At 39.0% G+C, this 12,632-nt stretch overlaps 1 long non-coding RNA gene across 1 annotated transcript; it reads right to left on the bottom strand.

The window, feature by feature from the left end:
- Positions 1–9,940: 9,940 nt before the first annotated feature.
- LOC120306247 lies at positions 9,941–11,624 on the bottom strand. The gene is made up of 2 exons (XR_005556212.1): positions 11,198–11,624; positions 9,941–10,663 (listed from the first exon to the last, which is right to left on the bottom strand). It is a non-coding gene; the product is annotated as an uncharacterized LOC120306247 (long non-coding RNA).
- Positions 11,625–12,632: the final 1,008 nt, after the last annotated feature.

The following is a 12,632-nucleotide window of genomic DNA, read 5'->3' as shown; positions in this document are numbered from 1 at the left end:
TGACTCCAGGACACTGCAACCGTCATAAATATGAGTCAGTTGCCAAGCATCTGAATTTTGATCACATGACCATGGGGATGCTGCAACAGTTATAAATATTGAAAACGGCCATTGTAACTTTTTTTCCAGTGCCATTGTAACTTTGAATGGTCACTAAATGAACTATTGTAAGCTGAGGACTCCTGTATTTATAATTAACACTAATTAAAATTAAATTAAATCAACATTGTGACAGTTAACAAAAGAGAACATATGAAGCCTACCAAAGAACAGTAAAATATTGTCCTACAGGTGGTTTTTCAAGAGGCAACTGGACTTCCTTGTTTTTCCTTGAAGATGTTTCGCTTCTCATCCAAGAAGCTTCTTCAGCTCTGACTGGTAGGTGGAGAATGACAGGATCCAGCCAGAGCTGAAGAAACTTCTTGGATGAGAAGCAAAATGTCTTCAAGGAAAAAAACAAAGAAAGTCCAGTTGCCTCTTGAAAAAGCACCTTTGAGACAACCATGAGCTGGATAACTAAGAATCTCCATAGACATTGGATTTGTGTGGCTGCAATCTCCAATCTGTTTCTTGTCCCACATTGTACTGGATACTCTTGCCCTCTCTAGTACCAAATGGTAGGGATAAATGGAGATATCATCATCAGTGTCCTCTTTGTTGGCTGTGTGGTGATCACATGAGACAAGATAGGACTATAATGGTGAAAAACAGGGGCCTGCAGAGCTGCCTGGCAAGATTTGGGCTCTGTCACTACCATGTTGAGCCACCACAACGGCTCAAAAACCTCTACTACTCCCATAGCCCAAGCCTTGCCTGGCAGCTCTTCAGATTCCACGTTCTCCATTGCCACTGTCCTACCTTGTCCACCTGTCTGCGGCGGTAGAGAGCAGAGTTCCCTGCAGAGCCACCTTAGGGAGGGTTTGGGCTTGGGCAGCACCATAAATTTTCAAGCCATTGCATACTAAAGAACTCCGTGGGCTGCATGTAACCCATGACTTATGTGTTTAAGCCCCCTGATCTAAATAAAGGCCTTAGGAGCAGTCAACTACTGGAACAGAGTTAGACATCATCACCATATTGCTGAAATCTAGCTTGCATCTTGGCTCTGAGCACAAGAGATGCATTTGAAGTTTGGTCTTGATATCCAGAGGCTACATGAGTCTGGATGATAACAACAATGCTTGGAGCTTATTACCGTACCAGCAAGATAGAGTAGTTCTGGGTCTAGAAAACAAGTGATATTTTATCTTTGGTCCTGGGATGGAGTTTTGCTTCCCAGTGCAGAGCTGTAAAATAAGCCAAGTTGCAAAAGGTATCTTGCTTCCCTGAGGCTTTTCTCTTTGCTGGGGCTGCTTGTTTTCATCTTTTTTTTTTAATCTTTGTTATCCTTATTCAGCTATCTACTATGAGCAATTATCCCTTCTTGGCAAACTGGCTTCTGATCAAAGGTGGAGAAATGGTTGATATGGGACTTTCTGACTGGTGTCTTCTCTCTCCCAAGTTTGGTAATGAAATAAAGATGCCAAAAGAAAAAAAAATAATGATACTCATGGGCATGTGATACTTTGGGGACCAATGAAGTAATCTATGCAACAGTTCTAACAGTTGTCTTTTGGCTAGAAATCACAGGCAAGGCTGAGCCAGATTGCTGCATGATTTTGCATGCAAATTCTGTGATATGATGTGCTTGGTTCCTGGTAAAGAACATTTCAGTATGATAGTACCTTTCAGGTCAGATAATCCTGTCCTTGTTTATGAAACTAGAATTGTAAGCACATTTAGTAGAATACAGTATGAGTCAGTTCTGCAAGAGAGTTTTTTTTTTTTTTTTTAACAACAGCATTTATCTTTCATGCAGGGAAAACCAAAGGCCTTAATTCAGTTTTCCTTGTTCCGCTTATACATGCTTTCAATATGCAGGTCATTTGTGACAGACTGCTCAAACAGAGCTGAATCAAAAGTTCATCAAAAATAAACTTTCTATTCAGCGTGAATCTCTTAACCCTGCCTGAGATTGTTATCTAAAAAAAAAAGGGGGGGGGAGACAGAAAGAGAGAAAGAGTAAAAGATTTGAGGTACTAATGGTTTTGTGGGGGCAACATTCTTGGTGCTGTTTTTAATTAAATTTTGCCACTAGAAGCATCCCCAGAGCCTCCTTGGGATAAATAAAAATGTCCAGTTGCTATTTTTTCCTCTGAAGAGGACTATCTCCTGGGCTGTTCTCCAAATGTTCTATCCTTTTATGAGTTGTGGACTTCAATTCCCAGAATTCCTGAGCCAGCATAAAAAGGCCATGGTTCCCTATCTCTGTTCTATGGGAAAGGATTAAACCATGGCTGATTACAAGAAGGTGGTGCAATAGGCCCTATTTCTCTGCCACCTCTGAAAGCAACAATAAATTCCACTGTTGGATATGAATAGCAAACACAAGGCTGAACCTATCCCAATCATTGAGAAAAGGCACAACAAGAATGGGTGTTTTCCAGGTTTAAAAATGGTAGCTTTACAGAATTAGAATAATAAAATATTTCTACTGATAGAGGTAGACTGAAGAAGCTACAGAGATAAGCAGTGAGATGTTTCAAACGAACCAAGAAAAGAAGTCCAGTTAACATGAGGCAACTTCCAGACTACCAATAGAGGAGAATTTTTGTAGCACAGGTTGGAAATGAAGGGTCGGTCCTTGGTGCTCTCTGAGCTTGTTGTTTTCTTGCAGACATTTAATTGCCAAACTAGGTCAGATTATCAATGCACTGATGGTGTTACCTATTTTGGATAATGAAATGCCTGCAAGAAAACAATCAAGCTCAGAGAGCACCAAAGACCCCTAAAGTATTTCTATTAACTTAAATAGGTCTGATAAGTGAATTCACTACATTTCCACATACAGTTCTCCCATATCCCGCTTGACTGCCTCCCCCACCTCAAAATGTGGGAATAATCTCATATATGTTGAAGAAGACAAGCAGAATCAGAATGGTTTCATGATTTTGTAAAATGTACAACAGAGGTTTTTACAAAACTTTCCTAGCACATGCTTGTTTCATGCATTTTTCTTCTTTAAAAAAAACTGTTTTATTAAACTCTTTAAAGAAAAAAAATGAACATAATAGAAAAAAAAATAAAGGAAGAAAATCAGATGAAAAACAAGAGATTTACAAATATTATGCACTTATCATTTTTCAATATTTCAGTAAGTGATTAAAGATACTGAATAGATATGATTTAAAAACCCAAATTTCACTATTAAAGCCAATGTGGAATATAAACAACAGGATCGAAGCACAACACAGCATAAATCGTACAATAAAATTATAAACTGTGATAAATTCATACATTTCTTTCAGCATTCCTCAGCTTGGTGTCCTCCCACAGCTTCTTTCATCATACCTGAAAAAGTCACCTGCCTAGCAGGTGAAGAGCAGGAGACCAAGCCTGGGAAATGATTCTCTGTCTTGGAAGATACAAAGCAGGAGAAGATTGTCTATCATCCCCTTCCATGATGTCTTTTAGTGTTTTCTGAAACATTAATCTAAAAAAGCCCCACGCCTCTATTCTCTGTTGTGTTGTTTTTCCACTTTCCAAAGGGCCAGCTAATTTGAAATGTACATCTCTCTAGCACTGAGTCTGTGGCTCTGTTTGTTGTTGTTAACAGAACCTTTCTCTTTCCTCCCTCTGTGTCTCTCAGCTTGACTTAATTTAGCACTTGTTTTCCTGCTCCTGTTGCTGAAACGGTTCAGTTATAGACATGGTTGGTGTTATCACTCTGTCTCCAGCTGAATATAGCAGTTAAGAATTCAAATGAAGCTTCAGCTACCTCTTGGAGTCATACTCTTTCTCACATGCAAGCATGAATCAAGGGTAAAGACATTGAAGATTGTGAAACTTTACTTACCATTGTAATTCGGAATTAAAACACTTGGCCGTAACCTCTGTTAGTATTGACATCATATATGTTAAGTAAACTCATAAATCCACATTTCTGTTCTTTGCAAAGAAAGTTCCATTGGACTCCTTTTTGTGGGCGCAATTTCCTCTCTCCTGATTGAAAAATAAAAACATTTCATTTACTATCCCTGTTCCACAAGGTGAAATGAAAGAAAATAGTTGTTTCCCAGGATAATGGAAAAATAAAAGCTATACCAAAGAAAATGGCAACCCAGCTGGGTAAGAATTTCAGAAATCCAACACTATAGTACAGTTAAATTTTCCATGGGTGAGTGAGTTTGGAATTTTTATTTATGTCTTCCAGGAATTTCTCTTTGCCTGTGCTGTGCAACTTTTCCATCATCTTTGGAAAAGTTATTTGTTCAGACAGGCATTTAATTCTGGCTAGCCAATTCATTTTTTTATGTTGGGTTTTTTTTCCCGTTTTCTTTCCCCTTTTCTATGGTTACATTTTGACAAGTTAATTCTATTGTTTTTCAATTGCTCCTTTGGATTTGTTTAGCTACTGTGTGGAAGAAAGTCAGAATATAATAACTATCCCCAACTAAAAAAAGTTTGAAAAGCCATTGCTGAGTCCCGACTTTACAGGAAAGGAAGTAGATGGCTTATTATGACTGGGACTGGGTATATTAAACTAGGTTTGAGACTGAGAATGTCATTGGAATGTGAATCGGAAGTTCGTGTTCAGAAGTTGAACTTTTAAAAACATGATTACCTTTTAAAATAAGTATTTTAAAGCAAAATGTATGTAACTTTCTCCATCACATACAGTACATGTATTTTTTTTTCGGGAAAATCCCTTACACAATGATGGAGACCAACAAATTATACTCATTATTATAATAAAATCTTGGGCAGATCATTTCAATTAACTTCTACTTCAAACCCCTGGATCTGGATAACATACACGTATGATACATACACACACAGGCACATACATACCTACACACACACACACACACACACACACACACACACAATATCATCCAATAAATGAATAAAATATTTGGTGAAATGCCAGATACATTAATTAATCTGTTTTAATCATTTGGCAGGCTTTATACATCTATAACCCCCGTAGGGATTTCCCCCCCCCTCTTTTTAACCTTTGGGCAAGGACACATGCTTTTTTTGTTTTGTTTTGTTTAAATGCTACATTCTTTGTACTGGCACCAAGCCCCTGAAAGTACATCAAAAGCTTTCAAATACAAATCATTAAGATGCCATTCAGGCAACTTCAAACAATGAGCCTGGCTCCAGACAACTCCTCCTTAAACCCTTTGAGTGAAAGAAACCATTCCTGTGACATCAAGATGATCTTCCAAAACTGACATTTCAGAAAGACCTGGTACTGTCTCACGCACCTTTCAGCAAAGGGATGAATCTGCCCTTTCAACGTAAGACAATTAACTCCCATGAGAAATGGTTTGTGTAGGATTGGAGTAAAAAAAAAAAGCTTGGTATACACAGGAGGATCTCTCAGGACAAGTACCTGAACTTATGCCCTCAACACAGGTACCCAAGAAGAGGGCAGTCGCTGCAGGAGGCCTTTTCATTTAGCAAAAGAAGTGACACAGTTGGCATGCTTATGAAATTGCAATATATAAATAGCTTTGTTTTAATTAAAAACAATAATGAACAATATAAATAATTTTCAACCAGCAAATGTCTACCTCTCAAACAGATTTTTTTTTTTTTTACTTCATTTGGGAAAAATCAGGGTGAGGTGGGAGGAAAGACCTCACATCATAAAACAAATGTCAATTTTAAAATAATCCCCATTATCTACAATTACTTTATCTCACACGTTACCAGCTGGGTTTACCTAAACTTTTCAACCTGAAAATTTCTTCTGGGCAATCAAAAGAGAAAACTTATTCCACTGATGCTCTGAGCCCACTAAGAACCATCTGCAGGATATAGAATTTGACTCTTCCAACTATTGGAAGAAAGAATATGGGATGCTGGTCTATTTCTCCAGGAATCCCTGTTAATTTATTGCATTAGATACAGAGGAATATTTGTCACCTGTTGAGAGATAAGATGCATCTGATAGTCTGGTTGGCTCCTCCTAGGAGCTTCAGAAATGGTTTGGGGGAGATGGGGAAGATGGATACAGACAAAAAGTATTGGTCCAGATCTGTCTCTTGTACAATTTATTTCTCATTTCTTGAAGGCTTTAAAGCAGCGGTCCCCAAACTTTGAGGCTTGGTTTCCTAGTTGGGGAGGGGGAAGAGGGGAACTGGGCCAGGTGAGTGGTGTGCCAGCACGTGTGAATGCATGTCTGTGAGCACAGGCAGCCATTGTGTGAGTTGCGGGCTGGCATGCACATGTGCAGCTTGACTTACACAAGAGACGGGCCAGTGCACATACATGCGAGTACCCGCCAGTCTGCCGTTTGCACAAGTTGAATTGTACATGCGCACAAACTCTGGCCAGCCACTCTTGTAGCCCAATTATGAATGGGCCATAGTCCGGGCCTCCACTTTAAAATAACTAGTGGATAAAGAAAGGAAGGAAGGAAGGAAGGGTAGAAGGAAAGAAGGAAAGCAGGAAAGAAGAAAAAAAATGTTGTAGGAGTGTTTTAACTTAAACAGAGGTTAAGGAAAAAGAATTAAACTTTACACCCTGAAAAACACTTTTTAGTGGTTTAGATTATTGGCTCATTTCAGTTTCAATGCCATGTAAACAAGACTGTCATATTTATTCTTTGTGCATTACTGTATAAAAGTTTATTACAGGTAATCTCTAAGCTTTTTGTTGCAACCACTAATTGTACCCAGAAAGGGAATTGGATTAGTTTGGCAAACAATAGCTTATCTTCTCCTCTTTCTGACTAGCATGCTTCTTATTTTGAATCAAGGGTCGCATCTTCAAGAAAGTGAATGGCTGCAGGTTACTTTTGGCACACCTAACCAGAAAGGCTTCTCAATCACCAGGACAAAACGTTTGTTTTCTTTTACAAAATATTGGATATAAAACATCAAAGTTGAAATTTTCTTAATACAATTTACTCTTATTGATTGTAAGAAAATTGGTTAACTCCTCAATCTTACTTATGAATTTACTCCCCTAGCAGTGCTGATTTAGGAGTACCACTTGAATCATGAGTCATTTGACTAAATTGGCTACTCAATATAGTGGTGATATTATAATTGGCTGAAAAACAAAACAAAGAGCAACTTTGCAATTAGATTTAAAAGGAAGACAATTTGATGAGAAGAATTACGTGCAAAATTCCCAGTATGTGAATTGTCAGTAGTTCATATTCTTTTATTTGTTCTCTCTCTCTCTCTCTCTCTCTCTCTCTCTCTCATGTATTCTCACAGATTGATAACACATTAATTTCATTGTACTCTATAATAATTGTCCCCAATATGTTTTGCCCAATTTTCCAATATTGACCAAATTGCTGATATTCTAGCTCCTCTTCCTCCTTTTTTTTTTTACAGAAATTTGAGATTATTAAAGAGCTAATTTAGACATATTTTCAAAATTCAACTTTCTGACATAGCTTATAATTTTGCCCTCAGTTTCATGAGATGGTTGCTGTTATGTCCTGAGCCTTGCAAACGGGCTCGGGGCGTTTGCAGGCGGTCCCGGGCAGGTGCAAGCTGCCTGGGACCAGACAGGCTGTCGCCAGTGCCTGTGCGCATGCGCAGGTGCTGGCGCGCGAAAAGTAACACATTGACCCGGGGAAGGCCTATATAAGAGGCCGGGAGTTTTGGGCATTGCCGGAGCATTCAATCTGTAAACTGAATGAAGAATAAAGCAAATCTGAGAACTACAACTGCTTCTCGTGTCTTGCCATTTCGCGAGGGACGCAACACTGGCGACGAGGATGGGATGCCTTACATCAACAGAAAAGAAAGAGGTGTAAGCTTACCCAAGTGAGTCCTGAGCGGCGGAGCGGCGTTGACTCGGCAGCTACCTGCCAATCCAGTGCGCATTCGGGGGTAGGCTGTCTGATAGACCCAAAATGGCAAAAATTGGAAGGCAGCAAGGCATGATAAGGGGAACAGGCACACATCACCCCTCGGTCAGGGGGCACCTGCCAGACACCCAGAGCTTAGGAGGTCACAGAGAGCAAGGAAATCTCCTAAGTACTTAGAGGATTACATAACATTGCTGGCTAAACAGAGCCAGTAGAAGGGTAGGAGCACGGGGGAGTAGAGCACTGCATCAAGAAAAAGGGTTGTATGTTGGTGGTAGTTTTAGCCCGGGGGAAAGGGGTGTTATGTCCTGAGCCTTGCAAACGGGCTCGGGGCGTTTGCAGGCGGTCCCGGGCAGGTGCAAGCTGCCCGGGACCAGACAGGCTGTCGCCAGCGCCTGTGCGCATGCGCGGGTGCTGGCGCGCGAAAAGTAACACATTGACCCGGGGAAGGCCTATATAAGAGGCCAGGAGTTTTGGGCATTGCCGGAGCATTCAATCTGTAAGCTGAATGAAGAATAAAGCAAATCTGAGAACTACAACTGCTTCTCGTGTCTTGCCATTTCGCGAGGGACGCAACAGTTGCCCAAGCCTTTTTCATCACCATTTTTTGAAACTGAGATGCTAAATTCTGAACCTCAGAAGATGTTTGGGCTTGGAATAATTTCAAGTGTCAACATCTAGTCTTTCAAGCTCAGGATTAATGCATGAAAGGCTCAAAATAGCCTTTCAAATAGCTCAGGATTAAAAAGAAAACTTGTCAGAAAGATTTGTTGTTCAATTAACAGAATCAAATTTCACTTATTTATTCATGCATGTCTGCTTTCCTGATCTGCACTGAACCCTTAGACTGAGGTGAATTCTAAATCTAAATAAATGTTTTACTATTGTTGTTTTGCAAATGGAAACATCCCATTATATCCTCACAATACTAATGTGGTTTAAACAGCAGAGGCTGACTGAAGATCAACTACAAAATACCACAGCCTCTCATTTCAACATTTAGCTAGTATACTACACTGGCTCCTCCCTAACCTATGTCTTCCATATATCAACTACAAAAATGCAGAGGATCACTGGATAGTAGCAAAGATGCACAAAACTCTTAACTTTGAAAGACTCCACATTTCTTAAGTCTTGTGTATCCATTTTTTATATAACTTCATTTAAGTAGTAGCTCACAGTTTCCCACCATGTTACCAAAAGGCAATCAATACTATCATTCTCCCAAATGATTGATGTCATTATATGTTCCCATGCTGGCTGCAAGTTCTCACTGGCCCTGCGCTATCTGCTACTGGCTATTTGCATAATCTAATCACATCGGTTGTGTGATCTCCTGTGACTTCTTGGAAGTAACAAAAGTGAATTCCATTTGGAATTGCATATAAATGTAAATTTGGTATAATGATAAGGTAAAGTAAAAATTGCTTTTGGCTAGCCAGTCTCATCAATTACAATAACAATATAGATTTGCCCATGTTTTTATTGAACACATTCATCATTTTTTTAAATAAAATGGAATAATAAATAGGAACCAGTGACAGTGGCAGAACCACTTGATTCAGTTTAAAAGGTAGTATTGTATAGTGGTCTTCTATGAAAAATCATGGTGCAACTTTGTGGTAGTCACACCATCACAGACCAGCCTACCTCGTTGGATTATGAGAATAAAATGAAGGGACATTCCCATGTAAATCATCTTGACCTTTTTTTTCTGTTTCTCTGTCATTATTTTAAGAGCAATAACAGAATAAATTTTAAAAATTCACTTGTCACTTTTTGATTGGCAAAACAATATTGTCAGGGGCAAAGAATTATGACCATTCATAAAGTTGCAGCATATAAGATTTATTCAAACCTATATATAATAATCTGGTCAACTAAAGTTCAGTACTAAATTGGCGCCAGATAAGGGTAGATGGAATTCAGGAGGGGTTGAACTTGGACTGCTTGTAGGAACACAGTGACTCTAAACTGATGACATCCTTAACTCTGTCTCCAGCTCTGCCTGCTCTTTTCCTACACCATTCTCCAACTTCTATTACTTTTGGCTTCATCTGGGACCTCTCATCAACATTCCACATAGGGAAAGGAAAGTCACTTTAGAGTAGAATAAATAACTAGATGAGAATAAGAATAACTAGAAACTGCTACTACATAGAGCAGACTGGGTATTTCAAGATGTTTTCTTTAGATCTCATAATTTTTTAAGATCAGTTTTTCCTGGCATTTTAAGGGAATTTGGAAAGTGATGAGACAGCCATTGTCCAACATGTTATACATTTGTTAGTCTAATATATTTTTACTATCTCATATCCTTTCCCACGTCCAGTTTGATCCTAAAACTGATCAAACAAAAAAAAATACAGTAATTTAAAACAGATGACAATTTTGCATGGCATTGAAAAGATGCACAAAGTAGGCTTCTTTAACGGTGTCATTCTTTTTTTAAAATAACTAATAAAAACAGGTGAATGGGGCCTTTAATGGATGAAGAAGTAAGATGAGTTCCTTCCGGTATCAGGATTCCAAACAATTTGAGACTTCCAGGTAAGTTCCAGCACTTTGATTTGGGGCTAGAAGTAAACAGCCAGTACAGTTGTTTCAAAATTGAGGTTCTTAGGCACACATCTGACTTTTTATTTGTTTGTTTACTATTTATATTTATATCTTGGCTTTCATTCAGGAGCTCAAGGCAATGAGCCTCTTTGTTTGGGCTCCACCCATACTTCAGAAGACAGTTTCAGAAATGTTACTCGAAGATCCAATGTGCTTCTCAGTCTGAAAAAAGTCATATGACAGTAGCAGTTAGACTTATATGCCACTTCATGGTGCTTTACAGTCCTCTCTAGGCAGTTTACAGAGTCAACATGTCACCCCCAACAATCTGGGTCCTCATTTTAACCATCTCGGAAGGATGGAAGGCTGAGTCAACCTTGAGCTAGTCAGGATCGAATTCCTGGCAGTGAGCAGAGTCAGACTCCAATACTGCATTCTAACCACTGCACCACCAGGGCTCTTAGCTTTTACCTTACCTTTTGCAGATTTCAAATCCCCCTTTATTCCCCAGAACACAGATTGAAATTGTGCAAGTTCTTCTTACTAAAGAAATAACTTTAGTTGCTTATACACATGAACAATTTGTCCTCTTGTGCCAAATTATCAGCAGCAGGAGGAGGAATGAGAAAATAAACAGTGTTTTAAAGCACCTGGATACTGCTCTTGGCTGTACATCTCATTTATCTTGCTTTCCTTTCCTCATTGTAGCATTCTGCTGTTATCTTCAGTGGTTTAAGAGGTGGGGACAGCAGTTACCTTTTCAGATTGGTTATCTTCTTCCAGTTGTTTTTTTGTCTCATGGTGAAACTCTGGTTAGCTGCTTGACAACTTTGCTTACAACAGACAGCTCCCCTCCCACGCTTCTTTGGTGGCTGTGATTCAGATTGGAGGTGAGATTAAAAGAATCCCATTGAAACATCCCAGGTCCCTTTGACTGAAAAACATTAAATCTTCTGGATTAATCATTCAGCAGGTATATGACAAACACAAAGATGTCAGGCTGAAATAACATGCCAGGATTTTAAAAAGAAAGAAGAGGGAGGAAGAAAGGCTCCATTCCATCCACTATCCAACATCAACAACCCAAAAAAAAAATAAAAATGTGCCAACTTATTTTTTTTAAAAAAAATAAAGTTTGTCAGGTGGGTAAGATAATATTCGTTTCCAGCATGCATTACATGTTTGTTCTCTACACTGCTACATGTGGCAACAGTGTTAAATGTGGTCCCACGGTCAAAAATTAAAAATTTAGCAACAGGTAGCTGTTGAAATTGTGAGTGCAGACCTATCTGTACCAACTTTCATGTGCACATTTTACTGTGCACATTTTTATTTAGTAGGTGTATCATTTTTTTTTTCTAAATTCTCTCTTGATCTCTGTTTCATACTGTAGAAACTATTCAGGAGTATAATAAAAAGTGGTATGAAGGGCATCTTCAGAAAACAGATGTTCTGTATTTGTGCTGAGATTTCATAGAATCATAGAGAAAGACGAAATTACAGGGAGTTCTTGACTTACAACAATTCATTTAGTGACCATTTGAAGTTACAACAGCACTGAAAAAAGTGACTTATGACTGTTGTTCACACTTATGACCATTGTAGCTTCCCCTATGGTCACGTGATTCAGATGCAACTGGTTCATATTTATGACGTGTTCCGGGGTGATGTGATCAGCTTTTGTGACCTTCTGACAAGCAAAGTCAACAGAAAAGCCAGGTTCACTTAACAACCATGTTACTCATTTAACAATGGCAGTGATTCACTCAACAAGAAAAGTCATAAAATGGGACAAAACTCACTTAACAGATGTCTCGTTTTAGCAACATTAATTTTGGGCTCAATTGTGGTCGTAAGTCAGGGACTACCTGTATAGAAGCCATCTACTTTAACTGCTTCCTCTGTGCAGGATCCACTAGGTCATCACTGACAAATACCCATCCAGTCCCTGTTTGACAACTTTCTGTGAAGAATGCTGTGGTAGCCTCTTCCACGTGCAGCCAGGCAGTAACTCTGGAAGTCTAGCCTGAAACTTACTTCTTTATAGATTTTACCAAATGATTCTGGTCTTACCTTTTGAGGCAACGGAGAATAAGTTCTATGAGACATCTCCTCAGGTATCCAAAGTCTTTTATCCTATCTCCCTTCAGTCATCTTTTCTGTAGACTAAACATACCCATATCCTTTTATT

The sequence above is a fragment of the Crotalus tigris genome, unplaced genomic scaffold (genome assembly GCF_016545835.1).
Source record: "Crotalus tigris isolate CLP2741 ecotype Arizona unplaced genomic scaffold, ASM1654583v1 scf7180000017729.2337069, whole genome shotgun sequence".
NCBI classification, from domain to species: Eukaryota; Metazoa; Chordata; class Lepidosauria; order Squamata; family Viperidae; genus Crotalus; species Crotalus tigris.
This window is presented reverse-complemented; position numbering and strand designations above follow the sequence as displayed.